Below are 19,458 nucleotides of genomic sequence, written 5' to 3'. Positions count from 1 at the left end.
TGATAGTTCATGAAAAGAAAGAAAGGCTATAGAATGTGGCCAACTCATGTATACTTTCCCTGTGGTGCAAGGTGTAAGTATAGGGATTTTTAGAAAAACAAGACAGGTGATGCAGGATTCCAATCCATTTATAGGTTCATAGGTGTGTACTAGGCTAATGGTCCTGGAGCCTTTAAAGCCTAACCCATAGAAGTTCCCTTGGCATCATACCGCCCAATGTTAGTTCCCAGTGCCTCTATCAAGTAGAGTCACTGGAGTGATCCCCAGAGTGAACTTTCTATTTCCCATTCACTCATCAAGATTTCTCTTGAAGAGGACCAGTGAGGTGCTCTGCTTGACATGCATGGGAAGTCTATTCCAGAGCATGGGCAGTCTCTGGGTAATGAACCTGTCCCTCCAGCATGTTCTGTTGATTGTGGTAATGAGGTTGAGGTCTCAGGAGAGTGTGGTGTGGAGGAATTGAGATTTCTTTAGATGTAACATTTCTAACAGAGCTGGGTCAGACATGGCTTTGTAAGTCAAGCAGAGATCGCCTCTTAGTAGACGATGTGAGACAGAGAATACCTGGAGTTTTTTGAGTCTGTCTGTGTAGGACATGAGTTTAAGGCCTAGGATCCTCTTCGTGAGGTACTTTTGTGGCCTTCCCAGCTGTTGCATGTGTCTAATGAGGTAAATGCCAAATGGAGAATTATACTCAATGATTGGCCCAATGAGGGAAGAGTAGAGAGAGATGATGACCTCTTTCTTCTTGGATGCAAGCCCTTGATAATGAGATGTGCCACATAGAAGGATGTTCTGACCACAGTGGCAATGCGGTGGTCAAAGGAGAGGTTTCTGTCAACCTGTGTCCCCAGATCTCTTATGATGCCTTCAGTGTTCAGTGGGCTCCCATTGATGTGGTAATTAGTGGGAACTGAATTTTTCCAAAAGGGGATGATGACACATCTTTTGACATTAAGCTTAAGGCCATGGTTTCGCCACCAGTTATTGGTCAAAGTGAGGCCTTTCTGTAGGATGTCTACATCACTTTGGGAGTTAATAATTGCTCCCAGCTTGCAGTTGTCTGTGAACTTTGTCAGCCAGAGGCCCTCCGTGTTGGCCTGAACTTCTGAAAAGTAGATGCCAAACAAGAGAGGACCCAGGACCATTCCCTGTAGGACTCCACTCATGACTGGTCAACAGTCTGACTTGGAGTCCACTGCTTTCAGACTGTGGTTTCTACCTGTGAGCCAATTTACAACCCACCTAGTGATATAGTGGTTGATGCCTAGTTTGGTGAGTTTATCAATAATTCTTTAGTGGAATTCGTGTCTAAGTGCGCCTAGATATAGTTTTACAGAGGGGGTTCAGAATGACATTTGTTACAACATTTTGGGGGTTGTTTACCTCACAAACACAAGGTACAGGCTGAGATTCTCACCTTTGAAAGGAATACTGGTTAGTCTTAAAATGGCCCACAAAGGCAGGTAGCCTAGTATTTACCTATGAACCTATGAACCTATATGGTGAGGCCATAATTGACAGGCTAAGCAGGGAACTGGGGGTAGTGCCACAGACTTGCAGGAATGAGTATAAAGACAAAGTGGAGACTATCATGGGTCAGAGATCCTGCAGCTAGAAACTAACATTCATGAATGGGTACTGAAAGTATTGCATTGAACAACGAAGACTTTCCCAAATTTTGTCAAACAGTACAGCCGCTGGGGGGGGTGAATCATAAAACTTGATTCCAAGGATTCTGAACTATTCTGAGCAGAAAGAATGTGGACTGAGAAGGTTAGGATCATATGAATTTGATTCATTGACCAAATACCTCTCTGTAATAATGCTACAGGTCTAACAAAAAACTGAGGGCTTTGATATATTTCAATGTGCTCCTCCTCAGATAAATAAACAAATAAACAAGCAAGCTTCTCCACCTTGATTTTTTATCTTTAATTACATGGTTTCAAAAATAGAATTCCATTTCTTAAACCAACAGTTGTTAAGGTACCAAATAATTTTCACATGAGACACTTCAACAGAGAATAACACAGAAAAGAAACTTGCATGCGTGAGAGATTAGGAAATCAGGGTCCTGTCTCCTCAAACTACAGAATTCATTATGTTTTTAGTTTAAGCAACATTATTGTAGCAATCATTGAACAACCACTGGCCAATTACAAATATACACTACAGCATTCATTTTGCTAACTAAGATCTCCTGACTACTTGTTTATGACATTTCACATTGGACACGAGTTCTGAATTTCATGATAGAACCTTCTACTCAGAATAAATCTTATACGTTTCTAGTACTTTTCTGACCCTATCAGCACTTTTTAATATTAAACAGGAAGCAAATCAGTAGATACATACTGAAGGACATTTATGCTTTCATCCTGCTTATGAAAGTGTATTAGAAATTAAATGCACGGGCTATCATTTCCCTTCTCTGTGCTTTTCACCATGCTATAAAGCAGCCCCAAAAACATAATGATGTCTTATGACTGGACAATAATTACAAATTTTCATGGACACTGTTTTATTTCCATTTTTCACATGTTGTTTCCTTCTGCCCCTGACATGAACAATTTGCAATGAAAACATGCCTACCTCTTGATGGAACAATAATACAAGCTGAATAATTTGAATAATCATCAGTAATGCATTCTATATTATGTGTATTTTCACATTCACCCAGTCTTTTTATACAGATTATCATATATTTGCTAAAATCTGCCAACACTTTATTTTCATCTTCTGTTGCAGTGATTCCCAACCCGGGGTACGTGCTTGGTCATTTAGGAGTATGTGAAAAACAATTATTAATGGCATTTTCCTAGCATACAGTCTGTGAAAGCAAGAACATTCTCCTTTTAAATGATCAGGAGTGCCAAATAATTCTGTACTACACATCCTGAATTTGAACCTTGACCAATTTATTGCACACAATGTTCATCAGAAATATACAAACTCTAAAATGGAATGACCCTTGGAAGGCTCCTTAGATGGCTTTGCCCTTGTGATTAAATAAAGCCAACCGTGGGTAAGTATTAATATACCACACTACAGACTCTGTTATTGCTATTATACAATTATTTAAGAAAAAAATACTTACTTTTCTTGAATAATGTCTTTGTATAATGGTGCCGTACTGTCCTTCCATTGTTGGTAATATCCTAGTGCCCTTTTTTGATGTACTGCGCATGCATATGGGACTTGCGTTTTCATGCATACCCGGTACATCAGTGCTTTGGAAGGGAAGTAAAACAGAAAAGAAGGTCTCTGTTGGTCCCTTTCTGTTTTTCTGTTTTCATTTTTTTTATAAAAAAAAAGTTTCAGACAGTTTCAGAGTAGGAGAGATACAGAAAGGAGGAAATGAAAAGAAAATCAGGTACATGTCTTTAGTTTTGAATAATGTACCTGATTTTCCTAGCATTTTCTTCATCCTGTCCCTCTCACATGTCCGGAGTCCAGATTACAGATTTTTTTTTTTGTTAAAAAAAATAAAACTTACAGAATATATCAATGGAAAAAAGTCTGGGCAACCATACCTTTTTCCGTTGATATATTCTCGGATTTACAACTGGCACGCTGGTTGGGCTAGCCAACCAGTGTGCTCGTTTTACAATATTAATGGTCAGTCATTGTATAATTGCTAATAACTTCAACTGGGAAGCTCCCTGGATGGTTAAAGTGCATTACTTTCTAAATATAGCTAAGTTATTTTTAATAAATCAGTATGCTTCATTACTACATACCAAGGATATTACTTAAAAATGTCTTAACATTGAATGTGCAACATCCACTGTCAAAGTCGAACAGTGATGATCATATACAGTCCAAGACTCAAAATTAGGAATGTTCTTCATAATGAAGTATACTTATAAGGTATATTTCATGTAGCAACTACACTATACCAAAACTATGACCTGTCAGACAAACTTCATTACTGCAAAGCAGCTTGATCTCTCACTAATCAGAAAGAAGCAGCATGATCCCCAAAAGATACTTATAGAATTCCATAATGATTTTATTTTGACTTCATATCAACTCAAAATCTATTTTTTCTAAAACACTACTGTTTTATAGCTGTACAGTCTCACAAGATACATATGCAAGACAGTAAAATAGCATGATCATCCCAACATACACACGCTTTAAAGAATATGAATACAGTATCATGGAATCATTTTATGACCATACCCAACTAAGTAGTAACCTTGCAAATTAGCAAGCTTCTCAGCCAGTAGGAAGAGATGCCATATATTAAACTGCTTGGCGGCAGATTTAATTTTTGGTGAGAGCTGTGAGGAAACAGAGAAAGACTCTGTCAAGTAGGTACAATTATGTTAGAAAAAAATAGCTCAATTAATTGGTTTAACTTTAAGCAGAGATATGCAGTTTCCATGGAAGCATTGATTCTAGAAAGCTTTCCTTGTTACTCCACCTTCCTAGTTATTCAGTGAATATTGTTGAAGTACATAGACACAAGTAGTATTTATGCAGGCTATTGTTTCTTGTAGAAAGACGCCCATTACTTGGAAATACTAAATTTATTTAAAAGAGCTTAAGTTACAATGTTTTTTTTTTAATTTCTCTTCCCCATACATATGCAGTTAGTGTGATCTGGTCCTTTTTTATGTCAATTGATACAAACTGACATATGAAACTCATCTTTGCTAGATACAGTGGGAATGGGCATAACTTTATTATTTTTTTAATTTTTGTTAATTCTTGATTCAGTGTAATTGTCAATAAAACATTTTAGCACAGTGCATCTCTTGCATTTAATACTAACTGAATATGTAGGCTAAATGTTCACAGAGCTTGTTGCTAATATTGTGTTGTGTTTTAAGGGGGCAGGGTGCTGCAGTCCTAAGCATCTCCTCCTTTGGATGAGATGCCTAGTAGCTATGAACCTGTTTTCAGTTTGCCATCCAGTCCTTATTTTGTTAATGTAACATAGGCAATTTATTCTTCAAGGGCAGCAGGCACTGAATTTGTAGATGAAACACTGAAATATACAGCAGTTTGCTAGCAGCGACCTCTTCATTAGTTACAGATCTCTTTAATGTGGAATTATTCAGATGACTTTTACTTCTGCAGAAATTGTTCATATTGACTGATATTAGTGAATTGTAATGACAGAAGTCTGAGTGACCTTTTATGATTGAAATGTTCTGAATTTGACAGTTTTGTCATTAGTGGTTCATATGTTTTTTTTTTTATTGCTTACTCTGGGAAAATTGTTCAAAACTATAAATTTAAAACACACTCTAACAAGTGGTGCTGTGTTATACAAGGGATATAATTTAATTATTATATTTTAATTTAATACAGTCAAGAAGGTGAATCAAATAACTTTTGCATGGCCCTAAAATGTGTGCAAGGGGCCTATGATTTGAAAACAGCCCAAAGGTAAACTTAATCCACCACTAGCCAGATGCATTTTATTTGAATGTGGGTTTCAATGCTGTTTCAGTGAATGTGAGTCTCAAAGGCATAGTGGTTTTAATGCTAAGTCTGTTTTCACTGTCACACAATATTGCTTTCCTTAGCAAATATCTGTCAGTGTTTGTGCTATAAAATTTGAAATAAAAAATTTAAATTAAATCCAAATATCTGTAATAATTGTAGAAGTAAAGCAGAAAACAGTATGCATAGTGAGAGTTTTGAATAGCCTATACTGCAACATGGGAGAAATGGAGAAATAGCCAAGTAATGGGACACTGGAATGGCTGTGTGGAGCTGCATGGGGGAGGTACCTCATTTTGCTTTCACTCACATAAATATGAGATATACAATTTAGGGAAATGGACTGCCAAGGGGTATATAAGTCAAAAAAGTTTGGGAAGCTCTGTTCTATTGTATTATTATCAGGGCCCATGCTACTGGAATGCCGGACTGCAGCCCCCTCAACTGTAAAAGAAAAAAAAAATAAATAAATAAATAAAAAATTAATAAAATCATGGACTTTCATGCATACGCACTAGTCCGGACTGCTGCTGAGACAGTCTGGAGCATGCGCAGATTGTCTCAGCAGCAGTCCTGACTGGGAAACATGAAGAACGGAGCCCCCAGAAGTCTATGCAGTTTTAAACTGCACAGACTGTCCTGGAACTCGCGTCAGGGTCAGACTGCAACGTCAGCAGTCTGGAATTCATCGGGGGAAGATCTCGCGATGGGCAGGGTCTGGTGTGGATTGGAGTTTGCTGCAGTCTCGTCGGGGGAAGATCTCACGACGGGCGGGTTTCAAAGCTTACTTGAGATTTATGGTGGTTTGCTACAGGGATTTGGAATATCTACTGCAGGTAAGTGTGTGGACAGGGATTTGGATGTATGGTGGTTTGCTACAAGAGGAGTGTGTGTGTGTGTGTGTGTGTGTGTGTGTGTGTGTGTGTGTAAATGCCCCAGGTGCAATATACTGGTGGTTATGTGAAAATGCCCCAGGTGCAATATACTGGTGGTTAGACTCATGGTGGTGTGGTAGGGAATACCTCAGGCTTGAACCCTGTACCTTGTATGCAGGTGTTAAAGACCTGAATTCCCTACTCACCACCATTTGTAAAAAAAATACAGATTTTTGCCTCATATTTGATCTGATCTGTTCCTCATAATATCTGTGGTTTGTAAATGCTGCAATGCTTGATATTTGATGGTGCAGTGGTAGTGTTGTTGCCTCACAGCTGCAGGTTATCAGATTTGATTCTTGGCTGGGGTGCTATCTTTGTGGGGTCTGTATCTTCTCCCTGTGTTTGTGTGGGTTTGCTTTTGTGTCCTCCCATGTTACAAAGACATGTCTGCATTATTTCTTCCTGGGCCTCTGCTGAAAATTGTATTTTTGTTCCAAGTCAGACTGTCCTGATTAACAAATGTTAAATAAAATTGACAGGCATTTCAGACTTCAGGTTTCTGAATGTTTAATTCCTTACATATTTGATGGTGCAGCAGCAGTATTGTTGCTTCACAGCTCTAGGATTTCTGGTTTGATTCTTGGCTGGGGTGCTTTCTGTGTGGAGTCTGCATCTTATCCCTGTGTTTGTGGGGATTTGCTCTGGTGTCCTGCCATTTTACAAAGACATGTGTCTACAGTATTTCTCCCTGGGCCTCTGCTGAAAATTGTTTTTGTTCCGTCAGAAGTAAAATTGACAGGCATTTGAATTTCAGACTTCATTTTCTTCAGAAAATACATAGTAAAACAACTTTTTATTCTAGCAATAAATATATAGTAATGCAACCTTTTATTATAGCAATTTTCTAAGTTTATAAGATGACTATTTGAAATTTGTCCTTATTTTTGGGACTGTATTACCCTGTTATTGGCTTTGTCCAGTTTTTTTGTGCTAAGGTTGACAGCTATGGAAAGAACTTAATTCATTGAATATGTTTGAGGGCTGTATTCCCTCATTACTGGGTTTGTCCAGGTGTTTTGTGCTAAGAGGTTGACAGCTATGGTGAGAACTGAATTCATTAAATGATAGCCATTTAAGTTTCAGTCTTCCTCTCTTTCACAAAGCAGCTGATTTGGAGTAGTGGTATGTTGCTCTGACTGTTTTGCACACGGACCTTGGCAGTAAAATGTATGGTGGTAACACAGCATTTTTCTTTCACAAAGCAGGTGATTTGGCATAGTGGTATGTTGTTCTGACTCTTTTGCATAGGAACCTTGACAGTAAAATGTATGGTGGTAACACAGCATTTTATTCTAGCAGCTTTCCAAGATTATACAAGCAATGTTTAATGTGTCCCTGTTTTTTGCCCTTTTGACCCACCCCAATAAATTTGGCTTTTTCTAGATTTCTTGTGCTGTGAAGTTGAGATGCAGTTGAGTATTGAGTAGATTTTACAAGGAGCTGAGAGCTGCAGGGGAAGAGAAGTTTAGTGCTGATTATGCTAAGTCAGCTCGCATTGCTAATAGCACAACAGGCTATGTACTTGCTTTTGATGCAGAAGGTTGTTGGTTCTACTCCCATAAGGGGTGAATGCTGCCGTACTGAAAGTTAAGATACTATGAGCTTGTTATCAGTTTGCCATCCATTTCCTATTGCAATATTACTAGCTTATTTTTAATGTAATTTAGGCAATTTATTCCTCAGGGGCATCAGACACTTTATTTTTCGATGAAACCATGAAATATAAAGGTGATTGCTAGCAGCAACCTCTTCATTACAGATTTATTTAACATGGAATTATTTAGATTACTTTTTTACTACTTCAGAGATTGTGCATATTTACTGATGATGGTGGACTGTAGAATTGTGCATATTTACTGATAATAGTGGACTGTAGAAGTCTGAGTAGACTTTTATGATGGAAATGTTCTGTATTGGGCAGTTTTGTCATTGGTGCATGCGTTATGTTTCATTGTTTACTGGAAAAATGTTCAAAGCAATAGGAAGGTGTATCAAAGAGTACATGTATGTTTCATATGCAAGGGGCCTATGATTTGAAATATAAAGGTGATTGCTAGCAGCAACCTCTTCATTACAGATTTATTTAATGTGGAATTATTTAGATGACTTTTTTACTACTTCAGAGATTGTGCATTTACTGATAATGGTGGACTGTAGAATTGTGCATATTTACTGATAATAGTAGACTGTAGAAGTTTGAGTAGACTTTTATGATGGAAATGTTCTGAATTGGGCAGTTTTGTCATTGGTGCATGTGGTTTGTTTCATTGTTTACTGGAAAAATGTTCAAAGCAATAGGAAGGTGTATCAAAGAGCACATGTATGTTTCATATGCAAGGGGCCTATGATTTGAAAACAGCCCAGAATTAATCTTTATCTGCCACGGGTAAAATGTATTTTCTTTGAATGTGGGTTTCAATGTTGTTTCAATGAATGTGAGTTTCAATGGCAGAGAAGTTTTAATGCCAAGTTTGTTTAGCAGATGTCTTAGTTTTTGTGCTGTAAAATGCAAAATAAAACTTTCAAATGAAGTTCAAATCATCATAGAAGTAAATCAGTATGCACATTAGTGTTTATGGTAAATGGAGTGAAATAGCCAAGAAATGGATCATTGGAATGGCTGCAGGGGGAGGCTCCATTTGTCCATGGTTTTGTGAGGGGGAAGGTCGGCAAACTTAGGCAGCCCCCGCTGAACCATACCTCCCAACTGTCCAGATTTTCAAAGAATGAATAGATTTTTTGCTTCTTATTTTTGGTTTGTTCCTCATAAAATTTGTGGTTTTCTGGCAAATCATTTAGGAATTAAGTCACTAAATAATGACACAGAGTTTCAGACTTCATAACCTTCAGAACAATGCATGCTAAAGTAAGACCTGTTCTATCAACTGTCTCAGTTTATACAAGAGCAATTTTTAGTACTGTTTATATGTTCCCCCAATATATTTGGCCTTGTCCAGATTTATTGCATTAACAGGTTGAGAGGTACATGCAAATAAATTGCTTTATAGAATTAGGCATAGCCAAACCTCTCAACTGTCCCTGATTTTGGCTCAAAATGTTGCTCTTCCCCTAATGATCCCTCCACAAAATAGCAATTTTGGAAGAAAACATGGAGGGTTTATAATTAAGAAATAACTGTAATAATCAGTTAGATTACTTTTATTTCAGAAATGCATGTAGATTATTTTATTTTGTCAGCTGCTCAAGTTAGCAGTACTAATATTAAAGTATCCCTTCTTTGACAGGTTCCCAACTGTATTGTGTTGCTATTTTATATTTTTACATCACATTTTTGGTCCATTTTTCATAAAATTGTGTTTTTTTTGGCAAATTAGTGACAAATCATTAAAGACTGACGTTAGAAAATAATGACAGACATTTGAGTTTCAGATTTCATACCATTCAGAAAATTCATACTAATGCAAGACCTCTATTATCTTTCTAAGTTTATAAGAGCAACATTTTAAAAATTGTCCTTATTTTTGGGCCTTTGTCCCATTTCTTTGTATGGCTTTGTCCAGATTTCTTGATCTGAGGTTGAGAGATATGACAAATGTGTCAGGGCCATCACAAGTCAGCCAGAGACATTTCAAACTGTGACATACTCGTTGCACCCCACTCCCCCATGTAGTGACTCTGGATGTGTCGAAGCAAGGCAAGGAGTAGTTATGCAGTGTAAATGTGCAGAGTATCCTCCCCCCCCCATCCAAGGTAGACACAAGTACTAGAGTGGCTTTTCATCTGTCCTTGATTTTTACAGAATGGTCTGGTGTCTGTCATATTTTTTGTACTGTTGATTTATGCTTATTACTCAAAGTGCCTGTTGCTCTGTGTTTAAGTAGCAATACTTTAATGACCATTAGGTAAGCTTGGCTGAGATTGCAAGATGCAAGTAAGCTTTAATAAGCATACTGTTAAAGAATTGCCAACAATGAAAGCCTTTCTTTTGCCATGTAGAGAATACTTAACTAGATAATGTATAAGCCTTGGGTATTGAAATGCATATGCCAGTATTTGTAATAAAGGACAGGATTACATTATTTTAAGAGTCTCTTTACACTTGGAGACTTCCAGTCATCTCTGCAGGCTTTACCAGTAAACAGAATGCCAATCGTGTGGTCCATAACCTGTACAGTAATCCTTTTAGTGTGGTCCATAACCTGTACAGTAATCCTTTTAAGCAATGTATCTTGAGCTTATTTCTTGTTTGCTTTTCATTTTTTACTTTGATCATGTTTTCCCCATGAAACAAGTAGATGTCAGGCAGCAGGTCTTTTTTTGGATAAGGAACATTTTTACAAGTGGGGGCATCAGAGATTTCTACTTTCAGCATGTTACTTGGTACTTTAATAAAGCTGAATATAAATTATAATTAGAACTGCAGTGCAAGAAATGGTTTGAGTTGAGTGCTGCTTGTTTTTCTTATACTTGATGTTGACTGGCATTCCATTAATGTATTTAAAAAAAAGTAATTTATTTTTTCATGCCTCACAACCTTTTTTGTTTCCATCTAGATATTAAGCTGTCATGCAGCCAATACACTGAAATATTTTTATTCTTCTACACTTCATTTTGTCTTGATTGGACTCTCATAATGACGGTTTGGCACCCAGGGCAGTATATTTAGTTTTTGTGGTTTTGAGCATAGCTCCTCCCCTTTCTAGTTGGCCGCACCCCTTCCCATTGACCCCACCCATCCAGCTGTCTCCTGCAGCCCCCCTTTGATTTGAAGTCACCAGCTGCCACTGATTATTATCAAGAGTAGTCAGTGGCAGTGATTCAGTTATTTGTATTTGAAGATCAACATTCTTTCCGGATTCTAATAATTTTATAATGCATGCTTTAATTAAGAAACGAAGGCCTAACGTGATAATTATAATGGTTATCAGCATGAAAAACTTTAAAACCCTTCCTTCCTATCCAAAAGAGAGGTAGGTTAACCCATGCCCATTTGGAACTATCAGTTTCTTTGGAATTTGAATATTAAGTGACTTTCTGAATTATTTCTGGGAGACTATGGATGGCACTGTTTTTTTTTCTGGAATAAAAGAGCAACACACCATTTGGTTGAGTGCACACATACCCCTTTAGCCTCAAGCCTCAAATGTAGCACCACACTGTGCATTACAGTCCATTCTTGGGCTAAAAAAAATAATAGACTCAGAAGTGGAATTACTTAAAATTTCCAGGAGCTTAGACAATTTTCTAAGCTTCCAGATGGATTTCACTGCCTCATAAGTAGGTACAATGCCTGCTACAGAAATGACCCCTTCACCGAGATCCAGCCCTTTAAAAGCAGTTTTTTTTTATTATTATTATACATCATGATATACTCAGACAGCTGGGTTAGGAGTGTCTTTAATGTCCCTCTTGTGATGAGCATTATGAATCTTTCCTTCTGGTACTGCAGCTGTATGTCAATTAGCTGGAATAAAATGACCTATATAACAACAATGAGACAAGTCTGTAGATAACCAGGGATAAGTTTGATTTCCACAAATGCAGTCATATTCGTGCAATGCTGCTATGCCCTGCCCTTCATCCCCATCATAAATTCCCCAAGTGAAATTGCAAGCACTAATTGTGACAAAAAGTGTTCTATTTTTACAATAAAAAATGTCCTTTAACAGTTATTGACAGACATTATTAAAGGAGGTAGAAACATGTGAAATGCGGCATGATGCTCTGAATCAGTTACTGGTACAGGAATCAATGGAATATCCCCATTATGTACAATAGGAATATGTGCACAAACCCAGCAGCTGTTAATGTTGAGGGTCCATGTATAAGTATGCAAGGCAACAGAACAAGTATTAAATGTAGGATGCCATTCATGTGCTCTCAATTCAATTCAATTCAACTAAATGTCTCTGTGTGTTTGTCCAGTAAGAAATGATTCGGTACTTACAGTCCCAATGGTTGCAGAGGATGACACATTTACACTCCTGGATGGCAAAAGTGGGCAAAACCAAATGGTGATGAAAAGTACAGAAACTGTAGTGATGACTGGTCCATAGGAAAAACAAGCATGTTGGAGCTGGAGAGAGTTGTGAAGAAAATGGAAACAAGGGTGTAGAGTGGATTGTTCTTTGTGGAAACAAAACAAATCACCAAAAAGTCCTAGACCAAGGGCCTTTATCACAGATGACTTTAAAAAAGAACATTGTTGAGATAAGGCAATGTCTAAATTGGTGTCCAAAAGGCAGGAGGAATCAATAATGTTGGATCAGAAAGCAAAAAAAAAAAAAAAATTTGGTGAAGCTGAATAAGAATAACTGGAAGTTGAATTAGACCAGGATGAAGTAGCAGAATCACAGGATTTAACTTCCTGATCTGGTAACAAGGATAACTTAATTGTATTCAGTCCTGCATGCAATCTGTATGGTGGGTGTGGAATCAAATTGGATGGTAAACAGTTCACAGGGTTGGATGACAAAATGTCATGGATTATCATTTTCATATGCAATGATGGCCCTGGTTTGTTGCCTTGTTCATAGGTTCATAGGCTGGTACTAGGCTATCAGCCCTAGGGCCTATACAAGCCTAGCCATAACAATTCCCTGGCTATTTCATCCCAAACTATTTACTTCCCTGGACCCATGTCTAGCAGGGCAACTGACGTGATCCCCGGGGTGAATTTCCATTCTCCCATCCAATCGTCAAGGTTCCTTTTGAAGAGGGCCAAAGAGGCACTTTGCTTGGCATATATGGGCAATCTATTCCAGAGTCTGGGAAGTCTCTGGGTCAGGACCTTATCCCTCCAGCATGTTTTGTTTATTGTGATGACAAGGTTTAGATCACTGGAGCGTGTGGCTCTGAGGGATTGGGATTTCTTTAAGTGTAGCATGTCCAACAGCTCTGGGTTTGACATGGCCTTGTATGTTAAGCAGAGATCGCCTCTGAGTAGACGATATGCGACAGAGTATAGCTGGAGTTTTTTAAGGCAATCAGCGTAGGGCATCTGCTTTAGGCCTGTGATTCTTTTAGTGAGGTATTTCTGCGGCCTTTACAGTTGTTGCAGATGTCTTGAGAGGTACATACCAAATGAGGCGTTGTATTCTATAATGGGTCTAATAAGGAATGAGTACAGTGGGACAATGACCTCCTTTTTTCTGGATGAAAAGCCCTTAGTGATGAGGTGTGCCACATCGAAGGATTTCCTGACTGTTGTGGCGATGTGGTTATTGAAGGTTAGACCACTGTCCACCTGTGTCCCTAAGTCTCTTATCACACTTTCAGTGTTTAGTGTGCTGCCACCTATATGGTAATTCACGGATACATGTTTTTTTCCCAAAGGGGATAACTATACATTTCTTGGCATTGAGCTTGAGCCCATGGCTCTGGCACCAAGCATCTGTTTCTTTAAGGCCCTTTTGTAGAATATCCACATCATTTGGGGATTCAATAATGGCTCCCAGTTTGCAGTCATCTGCAAACTTTGTTAGCCAGAGTCCCTTAGTGTTGGCCTGTACTTCAGAGAAGTAGATGCCAAACAAGAGTGGTCTCAGGACTGAACCCTGAGGTACTCCACTTGTCACTTGTCTGGAGCTGGATTTGGAGTCGGCTACTTTTACAGTGTGGGTTCTGTCAGTAAGCCAGTTAGCAACCCATTGGGTGACGTAGGGATTAATGCCCAGCTTAGTAAGTTTATCTATGATTCCAGAGTGGGGGATGGTGTTAAAGGCCTTGGCAAGGTCAAGATAGGTTGTGTGGACCACCTTACCGCTGTGTGAACCACCTTACCCTTGTCCATGGCTCTGGAGACTGATTCGAAGAAGTCAATCAGGTTCAGGAGACAAGATCCGCCCTTCACGAACCCAAGCTGGGTGGGTTCCAGTGTTTGAAGGTTGCCAATGTCTTTGTTTATAAGTTCCATGATAATACGCTCCATGGCCTTGCAGATAAGGCTTGTCAGACTGATGGGACAGTAGTTTCCGGGATCCAAGGTGGATCCCCCCCTTGTGGAGTGGGATAACTGTAGCTCTGTGCCACTCATTGGGCATGAAACCTGAGGTGAGGCTATGATTAAACATGACACTTAGGTGAGGTGCCAGTTCATATTGTAGTTCATGCAGTACACAGCCCGGGATGTCATCTGGTCCCATGGATGCTGTATTCTTAGCTTTGGAGAGTGCGTTTTTTACCTGTGTGGCCGTTATTACCGGAATTTGGCAATCTTCTGGTATAGAGATGGGCCATTTAGGGGGTGAGAGGGGGGTGAAGTTGGCACTGAATCAATCTGCCAGGATATTGGCAATATCCTTGGGATCAGTATATTTAATGCCATTCTGTTTTAGCTCAGAGCAGATTTGAGCATTGCCATTTAGATTCTTGACATAGTTATAGAATGCCTTGTGGTTGTCTTTGGAATCTTTGGCAATTTTATTTTCGTAACTAGCTTTGGATCTAGGTTTTGCTGGTTCCCATGGTCTGACATCAGTAGTGTCACAGATGTCTCTTTAACATGCAACACATGGATCGAGGTGGGGAGGCCCTTACAACAGAAGGCAGTAGAGTTGAGAGTAAAACCAAGTATGGCCCTTTCCATCTGATCTAAGTGAGTTTCTTTGGGAACGCACTTTGATGTATATAAAGTCTTAAAACTCACTGGCTTTGTCCCTGCTCTAACCCTGACTGATATCTCATTCCCCTTCTTGCTCTCTCTTTACTTCTCTACTCTACTGCTCTAAGTCACCTATCTGTAATTAATAATTTCCTTCATAGTACTGGAAAAAAAAATATGTTTTTGCTCTCTGTATTTGATCTTAGCTTAAATCTACTAAATGACTCTGTACAATACTGTTCTGACCAATGTTGCCAATGTACCGTAATTCAGTTGACTATTACTATATATTGTATTCTTTATCACTGCTTATGATTGGAGCTTTTCTCCCCTGGCCTCTACTGAAAATGGACATATATCCAGTTAGACTAGCCCGGTAAACAAATGTAAATAAATAAAAAAAAATAATAAAAAAAGTCTCCGGGCTACAGGTCATAGTGATCTGCTGTGTTGGTCATTATGCTGCATGCAAACCTGACACTATGATATGTCTGCAGAAGAGAGCACAGGGATTTAGAGTGTGGAAGCATGGTCTCATCACTATCTTGCAATTCTAAATTCTTAAGGAGGGGTGTAGAGGACATTTTCATTGGTCTGCCCATGAGGATTTCATGAGGGGATAATTTTCTTGCAGCACTAACTGCACTTCTAATAGTTCGGGCCATTTAAGACCAGTTTCTTCACAGACTACAACTAGTCTAAGCTTAATTGTCTGATTATCTCTCTCTCTGCTACCCCAGATACCTGCAGTCTACAAGGACAATGGAACTGCACCTTAACATTTAAGATTCTATAAAGTTGCTGTATTACTTAACTAGTAAAATAGAAGCCCTGGTCAAACTGAATGCTACGGGGGGGGGGGGCACCAAATCTCTTTGCTACCATTTGTGCATCATTCTTAATGCACAGTTTATTTTTTTATTTTATTTGTATTTTATTTTACATTTGTTTTCCCAGGAAAGTCCAACTAGACACAGGTCTCTTTTCAGCAGAGGCCCGGGGAGAAAAAGCTCTAATATAGTACAGTACAGTACAGTACAAAAGATACAATATGGCAAGATAAGAAGAAAGCATCACATCACACGGGAAATTTATACAATTGAGCATACATAGCAGAAATTAATTGTTAAAATATCTAAAAATGAGTCAGTACATTATAGAATATACAAATATGAATATCTGGGAGATTACTTTTTTTTTCTCTTGAGAGTATAGCATTATAGGGGATTTATCATTAGGTAAACTAGCAGAGAATGGGAGGTAGAGAGCTACTATTTTGTCGTTAGCAGAATCCCAGCAACAGTGCGTTGGTATGGCTTAACTTGGAAGGTGACATGAGCAAAGTCAGTTTTTTTATGTAGCGGGTTCTGAGAACTTTTTTAAATTGAGAAGTAGAGGTGGTAGAAGTGATTTGGGAGTGAATTCCAGGTTCTGGCAAAAAGCAGGCAAAGAGAGATTTGCCAACCTCATTTTTGTGTTTAATGACATTTATGTGGTTCTGATTACTAGATCTTAAGGTTCTGGAGGTGGTGTAGGGGTGGATTAGATGCTGAAGGGCAGGGGTTTTGTCAGGAAGGTAGTAGAACTTGTGAGCTATTGTGAGTTGGTTGAGAAGGAGGAGTTGTGGAAACTCAAGCCATTTCAGTTGGTTGAGGGCTAGACAGTGATGGGTCCTATGAGTGGCATCTGTAGCAAACTTGGCAGTCTTGTTGTAGCAAGATTCCATCTTGTTTAGTTCAGTGTGGCAAAGGTTAGTGAAGAAAGGGGAGGCATAAAGAATGATGGATAACAGATAGGTTCTTCAATAGTGGCTTTGGTGTATTTAGTCATGAACTGTTGGTTTCTGTAAAAGAAACCTAGCTTTTGTGTGACCTTCTTGATTGATTGGGCTATATGTATGTCGAATTTCATATTATTGTCAATTTCTATGCCTAATAGCTTTGTGTGGGTTGTCGAGGTGATTTGTGTATTATCTTTAGATTGTATGATAATATTATTGTTTAGTGGAAGAGATCGACCTGGGCTAAAGAGAATGAGTTTGTTTTTTTTGGGATTAAGTATAAGTTTGATGTTGGTGAACCATGCTTCGGCAAGGGTAAAGTTATTTTGGGTGATGGTTTTTAATTCATTCAGGGTGGGGGGCGGCACATATAATAGTGGTGTCATCTGCATATTGCACTACAGAGGCAGAGAGAGAGGTGGATGAGGCTGTCTGGTTAGTAAATAGTGAAAATAGCAAGCAACCGAGGATATGATTCTATTCAGATATGCTTCTACTCATCCAGAAAAAAATGTCAATGACTACCAATACATAACAAAATGTCTACACTTAAGGAACTTCAATGAAATCCACTGAAGGGAGAAAAAGGGTTCCCAGGGCTTTTTCAATGACTGAATAGGTATAGGTGCTGATTTAGACACATTATGTTCTATACAAATTGTACACGTATTTACAACATGTTGAGCAACTTCAGAGAGATGACAGGCACACCAGTCAGTGGAATTTGTTTTATTGATGCATTTTTGCCAAAAGAAAATACAAGTTGTAGGTTTTTAGCAACTGATTTAGAAAATTTAGTGGGGTTAGGTGGTGCAGCAGTTAGCGTTGTTGCCTCACAGTAAGAGGTGCTCCCATTCAATTCCCGGCTGCAGCGTCTTCTGTATGGAGTCTGCATGTCCTCCCCACGGTTGAGTGACATCTAAAGACATGCCGGTAGGTGCATGCATGAATGAGTGTGCCTTCTTTGAAGGTTGGGCATCGGGCTGGCAACTCGGCACTGTAAAAATCCACTGCCAATCATTAACGGAGTGGAGATCCACTGTGACGACCCCTAACCGAGAAAAGCCGAAATACTTTAGTGGTGCTACTAGTCGACCAGCTAGATGGTGCCATAAATGGTCCAGAGACAGACTGCAGCCATCACTTATCCATCTTCTTCTCTTAGAATCCCCTGTCTGGTTTTGAAAAGACAATAATTCCTGTAAAGAAGAGTTGTTATTTTCATTCAATTGCTGCAAAAATATAGTGTGAAAAGGATAAGATGATGCAGCTTGTCTCGCTCCATTGTCTGCAAAAGTGTTACCTTTGGTAACAAAGAAATCATCTATCTTATGTGTGGCAAATTTTACTACAGAGATTTCCTTGAGTAATAATAAAGCATCTAACAATCATTAACAAAAATAGACTTTTAATAACTGCCCCTACTCATATTAAATAACCCCTTTCTTTCCAAACTGTACCAAAATCATGAACTATGCCATAGGCATAATGAGAATCTGTGAAAATAGTTACTGATTGATCTTTGCCATTATTAAAGGCTTCAGCTATAGCTGCAAGCTCAGCTATTTGAGCAGAAACATTTCCATTTAATTGTCCATTTAATAAAATTCTGTCTTGTAAGCAAACGGAAAAGGCTGGTATGAGTTCACAGTCATCTCTTTGAACACAAAAGTCATCTACAAAAAAAATGAGATATGTATTCTGTAAGGTAACATCTTTCAAATATAATCCAGGAGGAAGAAATACAGTGTTAGTAGCAACTACAGAATTACAGGGTTCTCCTTCATCTGGTGTAGGGATTAAAGAAGTAAAGTTTAGTGGTAGACTTTGAATCTGTACAGAAGGGTTATTAAGTAAAGACAATTCATATTTAAGCAATTGTGTGGCAGATAAATATTGTGTTTTAGTATTCCTTAACAGAGCTTCTACAGAATGTGAAACTGCCATGTAAGTCTCATGCTGAGAATTAGAGCAGCCATTTTGTCTATTATACACACCGTCATAACCCCCGCTCTATGGCAGTGGGGGAAGGCTGCAGTTATAGGATCAAGATTCATACTGAAATAAGCAACATATCTAAAACCATCATTTCTAATTTCTACCAACAATGTTAATGCTACTTTAGTTCTTTCACTACAAAACAACAACAACAAAAAAACATGTAAAATAATCTGGCAACCCAAGTGCAGGAGGGTTTAAAATTAATTTTCCAGTTGTACAAAAGCTTGTTCATGATAAATCTGGCAGGGTAAAGATTCAAGGGTATCTTTCTTTAATAATTCTAACAAAGGTTTTAGCACTTCTAAACAATTAAAAATCCATTGTCAACAGTATCTGTTAATTCCAGAAAGCTTGAGTTGCAGCTGTTTTAATGTAGTAGGGCAAGGTGTAGTTTGGATCACAGCAATACGTGAAGGCAAAATCTGCCTATCTCCTTCTGAAATAAGATAACCCAAGTATTGAACCTGTGATTTCCACAAATGCAAATCATCTTTATTGACCTTAAATCCCAATGTTGCTAACATAGTCAAAAGAAAAATAATGTCTTGTTTATAGTCATGTACAGTTATTGAAGCGAACAGCAAATTGTCTATGCATAGAATCAAAATAGACCCACAAGGAAACTTAATCTTGTTAAATTGTTTCTTCATTTCTCTAGAGAAAAGGATAGGAGACTCTACATATCCTTGGGGTAATTTAGTCCAAGTATCCTGCTG

This window comes from Protopterus annectens, chromosome 2.part2, assembly GCF_019279795.1.
Source record: "Protopterus annectens isolate FY-2018-M chromosome 2.part2, PAN1.0, whole genome shotgun sequence".
Lineage (NCBI taxonomy): Eukaryota > Metazoa > Chordata > Ceratodontiformes > Protopteridae > Protopterus > Protopterus annectens.
The sequence above is the reverse complement of the archived record's forward strand: the minus strand, read 5'-3'. Positions refer to the sequence as shown.